Source organism: Photinus pyralis, unplaced genomic scaffold, assembly GCF_008802855.1.
Source record: "Photinus pyralis isolate 1611_PpyrPB1 unplaced genomic scaffold, Ppyr1.3 Ppyr1.4_LG1, whole genome shotgun sequence".
Lineage (NCBI taxonomy): Eukaryota > Metazoa > Arthropoda > Insecta > Coleoptera > Lampyridae > Photinus > Photinus pyralis.
This window is the reverse complement of record NW_022170249.1, coordinates 7,552,734-7,558,733: the sequence shown is the minus strand read 5'-3', so window position 1 is coordinate 7,558,733 and position 6,000 is coordinate 7,552,734.

Below are 6,000 nucleotides of genomic sequence, written 5' to 3'. Positions count from 1 at the left end.
GGAAGTTCAATTGATAAAGTTAAGTAAAATTGCAATTGCAACTGCTCCCGAATGTTTCTTATTAAACCAATATTCGAATGTGAATTTTTGGTGAGATAAAAATCACAATAAGATTAACTGAGTTTAGGGACACTCTAGCACTAAGACAGAAAGGTTAACTGAAAAACAGGTCGTACCCAACTAATTTGAGTTGTCATATACCACAAATAATAAATGTTGTTAGTCTTATAAATTACAAAAAAAACCTATGAATTTGGAACTTTTATCATATTTTATACAATAAACCTTGATATTAAAAAAATTATATAATTTGTTACACATTTTTTCTTCACTTGGCCAGTCTACCAATTTGCATAAGTTCTCGTATCTAGGCTTATGTGTATAGCGAGCCAGGTATATAATTTATATGGAAATAATAATTATCAGCGTTTTAATGACAACCTGCCTCCCATGATTAACCTAATACTGTGTCGACATTTCTTTTTTATTTGGTGTTTAGTAAAGGAAATTTACATAACATCTAATATTTTGAGAGAACTCGATAAACTCGTGGTTTCAAGACACCTTTATGCCAATTAAATGCGAATCCTGAGAATTATGTGACGTGGGGGTTGTTAAGCGACCATTGAGCGGGAGATTGAAATGATTTAGTGTCAGCATCCAAATATCAAGGCACTCAACGTGTAGTCTACTTCTAAAAAACATTAAATTAATAGTCTTCTATCTCTGAATGAGCAAAACGTGCAAACGACAGCTCTTTCTGTGGTCAACAGAATTGGCAAGATTGGAAATTATGACGTGCTAATAAATGCTTAACAGGGCTTTCCATAAATAAAATAGTGTGTCGACTATAATAATGGGTCAAATAGACTAGGTTTTATAGGAAAGTGCTTATTGAGGTAAGCCACAATCGGTAGTCAATGTGGCGCCATTTTGCCTAAGGACCTGTAACGCTTCTAAAAAATCTAAAGGGCCGCTGTAATTATAAAATGGAGCAAAGTTTGTCCTGTTCATTCAACTCTTGTATGTGTGTTGGGTTATAAAGTAGTAGCATGCTATATAGTTATCGATGTTTACATGTTTACAAAACATCTAAATAAAGGCCGCTAGAACTATGACCAAGGATACTTGCAATGACTTTATCAAAGTAGTCGGAAGATCAAGTGAGGAGTTTACCTGACAACTAGTTTAATTTGTGTCTAGGACAATAGACCGCCGCTACTGTGAGTTCAGAGACTGGCCTGGAGCATAGCTTCCTCGTGATTAGGGAGATCATAGTGTTTGATGCCTTGTTTTATAAAGATGGTGGGATGATTGGTGTGGTATTACACAGTTTGAAATTTTAATATACTAGAACTTGTAATGGAACCGAATTTGCCCGCTAAAATTCGATTTAAATATTCTCGAAACCGACCCTGGCGCGACGAAAAAAGTCAAGATTGCGCTTTATTTCGTTTCTGTGGAACACGTGTTTTTTTTTCTTCTCTGCTCTACATTGAAATGGGCCATAATTTACAATAAAAGTGTCAAATAAACCGCTATGCGAAGGAACTTATTGATCCCTATCGATCCGACGTCTCGGAGCACGGTCGATATTAACAATTTTCGTCTAGGATTTGTTTAAAAAGGGAAGATTTGGGCAGAGGTATTTGCGCTTTTGTTGAGAGCAGAAGTAAATTTTTACGTTTCGAATAGTGAGTGCAGCTTCGACAATTACAAAGGTGATGTACTCGTTTTTTTATCTCTACGTCTATGGCATCCATATGATCGTGTTTAATTATTTGCCAATTTAATGTTATTCTCGTACAGCATTGATTATTGCCATTTTTATAACACATTCTAGATATTAATTGCACTTTTAATTATACTGGTCCTACTTTGAATTTAATGCATAGAGATTCTACATAAATATGTTGTTTTCCTGTTTACAGTACTCCTTTGTTCCAAGCGCTGGCAACATGAATTACTGCCCGATTTACGTGTTTTTATTTATATTTAGATACAGTATGATCCCTTAGGGGCGATACTCAATCAAGTATGCAGAACTACCTTTTAATTTATAATTGAATTTATTGCAGCACATTTCGCTTTTGGTTGGAATGAATATGTTACTGTTTATTTACAGGGTGCTTCATCTGGGGGCGAGTGACGTACGTTAGGTGGTTGATTGTTACATATTGCACTTGGCATTGAGAATTAACTACTTTACACTAATGTTTGCCACGACATGTTCCTTTGTTTTGCTGTAATGTGAGAGAGCATAACGTTATGCTCCTACTATTTATTTGAACGGGGTGAACTGATTATGATTACTAATATTTGGCAGGGTGACTTGTTTCAAATATGTACTGTGCTATATTTGATATTGATACAATTTGATACCGATATTTAATATCTCGATTTGACGTAGCAGAGGCTGGCTAAAGTTCAGAACTGACATACGCAGAGATATATATGTTTTATGTACTGTTTTTTTGTGTCTTTGAAAAGAGCCATCTTGCCGATATTGCTAATCAATCCGATTAGTCGATCCCTGACATGTAGTGACCGAATATTGGTGTTGTGTCAGTCTTTGTTATGCCAGTGCAAATATGTCAACTGTCAACGCCTACATAAATTCTGTATATTTTGTTTATGATTATGTATGCGTGCGAGTATGCTGTTGGTTACTCTGTGATTTTTGTTATGTCATGATTTGTCTTTTGATCGGTTACTGTCAGTACTCATGGTAGAGAGCCTGGAGTTCGGTAATGTATAACCCGGCACTTTATAACTAGTGGGTTGGACTGGCCCTAGAGATGTGTGAATGAAAGAGTTGGGGTCCCGCTTAGTCGTACATGGGGCTGCCGGCTAAGTCCGGCCTCACTTGCGCAGAGATTCGCTAAAAGCGTGCGGCGTGTTCTCGTTGTGACATATTGTTAAATAAATAAATAAATAAATAATCATTTAATGTCCTACAGAAAAACATTCCAATTACAGGACATATACACGTTAATTACCTGGTAAGTGCACACAATGTAAATTAAATCAAATAAATTTGTAAACTAAAGATAACTAAACATAATAATACTGAGATTTAGAAAACATACCTTAAATTAGCACATGAACAAGGGAAAAAGAAACTAAAGATTGTTCATTATATTTATAATATCAACCAGTCTATGAAAATGGATGTCGCCGAGAAAAGATAAATTATTAAAAAGCCTAACCATATTAAACAAAGGAGAGTTGCGCAAAAGATCTGTGCGAGCAGCGGGAGTGTAAAATGTTGTGGAGTTTCTGGAAGTGTAAGATGGAACATGAAAACATAAGCTGCAAAACGTTTAAAATGGACTGATACATGTGTGTTTTCGCCCGCTACTGATTCTGCTTTTCTTCTACATACCACCTACGTATAGGCAACCCAAAAGGCATAATTTGCCACAACCTTGAACTATTCATCTCAATTTTATGGTTTTTTTATCAGCTTCCGCTATTTGCCACATACGTCTCATATATCAAACATCACATTTGTTATATCATATATTGAGGTTAGGTAATTGTTTTTATAAATTTAGTTATCGAATCGAAAACTGCTTTTTTACCTTGGGCCAGGACACATGTAATGTTTAAAGGACGTTGGACACCGTTATCATTTAGCTCTTTTAATAGAGTTTTAATTGCGTCTGCATAATTTGGACATTCGAAGAATAAATGGTTTAGGTCTGCCGTTGGTCTATTATCACAGGTACAATTTGGTGAATCCATTATACCAAGCCTGAAGAGATGGGCAGGAAAGCGCCCGTGATTCAATTTTACTCTCGAAATCATACTAGTATAGGCTTTAGTAACACTCAGGAAGGTGAAATGAGGAATGGAATGCGGCAAACTTGGGTGAATGAGGAAATAATGATTGTTGGATTTTGCAGCCATTTTTTGGTACAGTGCCTCCCAATCCGTTCGTATGCTTGCTTTACAATTATTAATAATGTCGTTAAATGATGGACTAAGGTTCGTAATGTCGTTTATTTTGGTAGCATTTTTGGCTTCTCGGTCTACCCTTTCATTCCCAGCAATACCAACATGAGCTTTCGCCCATATGAATGTAATTTTCTTTTCAAATGAGGTAATAGTTATTAATAACTTTTTTATATTAAATATGGTACTATTTTTATATTGTTTGAAAGGCGAACCGAGGAGAGCTTCCAACACTGACCTTGAGTCCGATATTATAATCGCTCCTGTTATTGAATTTTTCAAACACCATATAAGGAGCTTTTTATATGGCAACGGCTTCAGCCGTAAAAACTGAACATACATTTGGAATTTTGTATTGTAGTACTGTATCGGTATACGGGACAAAAAGTGCTATGCCTGTTCCGCTATCCGTCTTAGACCCATCTGTATAAATAATTGATTTTTCCGCTAATGTAGTCAGTATGTATTTCAAGATTGTATTGTTAAGAACTGGAAGATCTGTATAATTAGGAAAGGATAAGATTTTTCTGTGAAGTCTGTTTCACTTATTAGCAATGTCTATCAAATGTTGTTTAAGAACTAGGATAATTTCGTCTTTGTGTTTTAAAAGACCGTTAGCGTTTCATTGTACTATTTACAAGGAATTTATTCATTGGTTTGTTTGTTGGTTAACATTGCGGACATGTTTAAGACCATGTTGATTTTCTGAATTAATTGGGAAAACATGGATTTGAATTCTTCGAGAAACACGCTAAGTGTAAGGTTAAATAAATGATCGATTGTGTTTGCAGTTTGGGGTTCTGCAGTTTGGACTATGTTGGCGTAGCTCATTGTAGTATACCTATTTCAAATCTTCCAATATGGAAAGTTGGCAAACCGGGATCTGCTGCTTAGTTACTTACTTGTTTATATTAATGTTCACATGTAGAATTTGTTCACAATATACTTTTTAAAAGCAATTGGAACGGTTTATTTAATACACAACAATTGGCGACGAGTTGTAAACAGAGGAACACAAACCACATAAAAAGAAAAATGGATGAAGCACAGTTTCAACAATTTATGAAATTGTTTAACGACACCCAGGCAAGATTAATCGATTCTTATAAAGTACATCAGACAACACAACACATAGCGCAACAACCCATGGGAACAATAGTACCTTTTGAAAGTTTTGACCCATCAAAAGAAAAATTCAACTGTTATATGGAACGTTTCGAAAACTATACAGCCGTAAAAAATCTGCAAAACGAGCAGAAAAAAGCTCAACTTTTATGTGCTTCCATCGGGCTTAATCATCATAATAGTTTAGCCGCATTCATGGGACTCGATAACCCTATAAAAGAGATTTGATATTAAGACCTAACGAAGAAATTTAGGGAGATGTTGGCGCCGCAAAGGAAACCTGTAGTGCGCCAACATTATTTTCTCAGCGTAGCCAAAAAAGAACATCAATCTATAGCACAATTTGTAGCCACCCTGCGTCAATCTCTCTCAGAATGTGAATTCTACACTACATGTGAGTGTTCGAAGAAAATCTCCATTGCCGATGTTTTTTTGCGTGCACAATTTATCAGAGGACTGAGAGATAATTGGATTCGTGACAAACTCTTGCAGACAGAAGACACCACCAATTTTGATGGATTTGTGTCAAAAGCAGTATAGCATTGAAGCATCCAGAATAGAAAGTCACAAAATTACATTGCAACCATCAACTTCAGTAGAAATCAACACATGTCCCATCACCAGTCTCGTAAAAGTCAAAACCAAAATGAAGAAATTAAAAAACGGAATATTTCTAAACAACGCCGATATCACTGTTCTCAAAACCGTCAAAGAGGAACTTCAGAATCCATAGGGAATCGAATCGATTATCGAGCTTTAGGTATCGATAACTTGTGCCTCTATTGTGGAAGGTCAAACCATCGCTCAAAGGACTGCAGCATTGAAAAGGGAAGACTCAACTTCCACTCTTGTAAGAAGATTGGACACACAGCTAAGGTTTGCATCACTACGATCATGAAAAACCAGGAAAGACTCAAT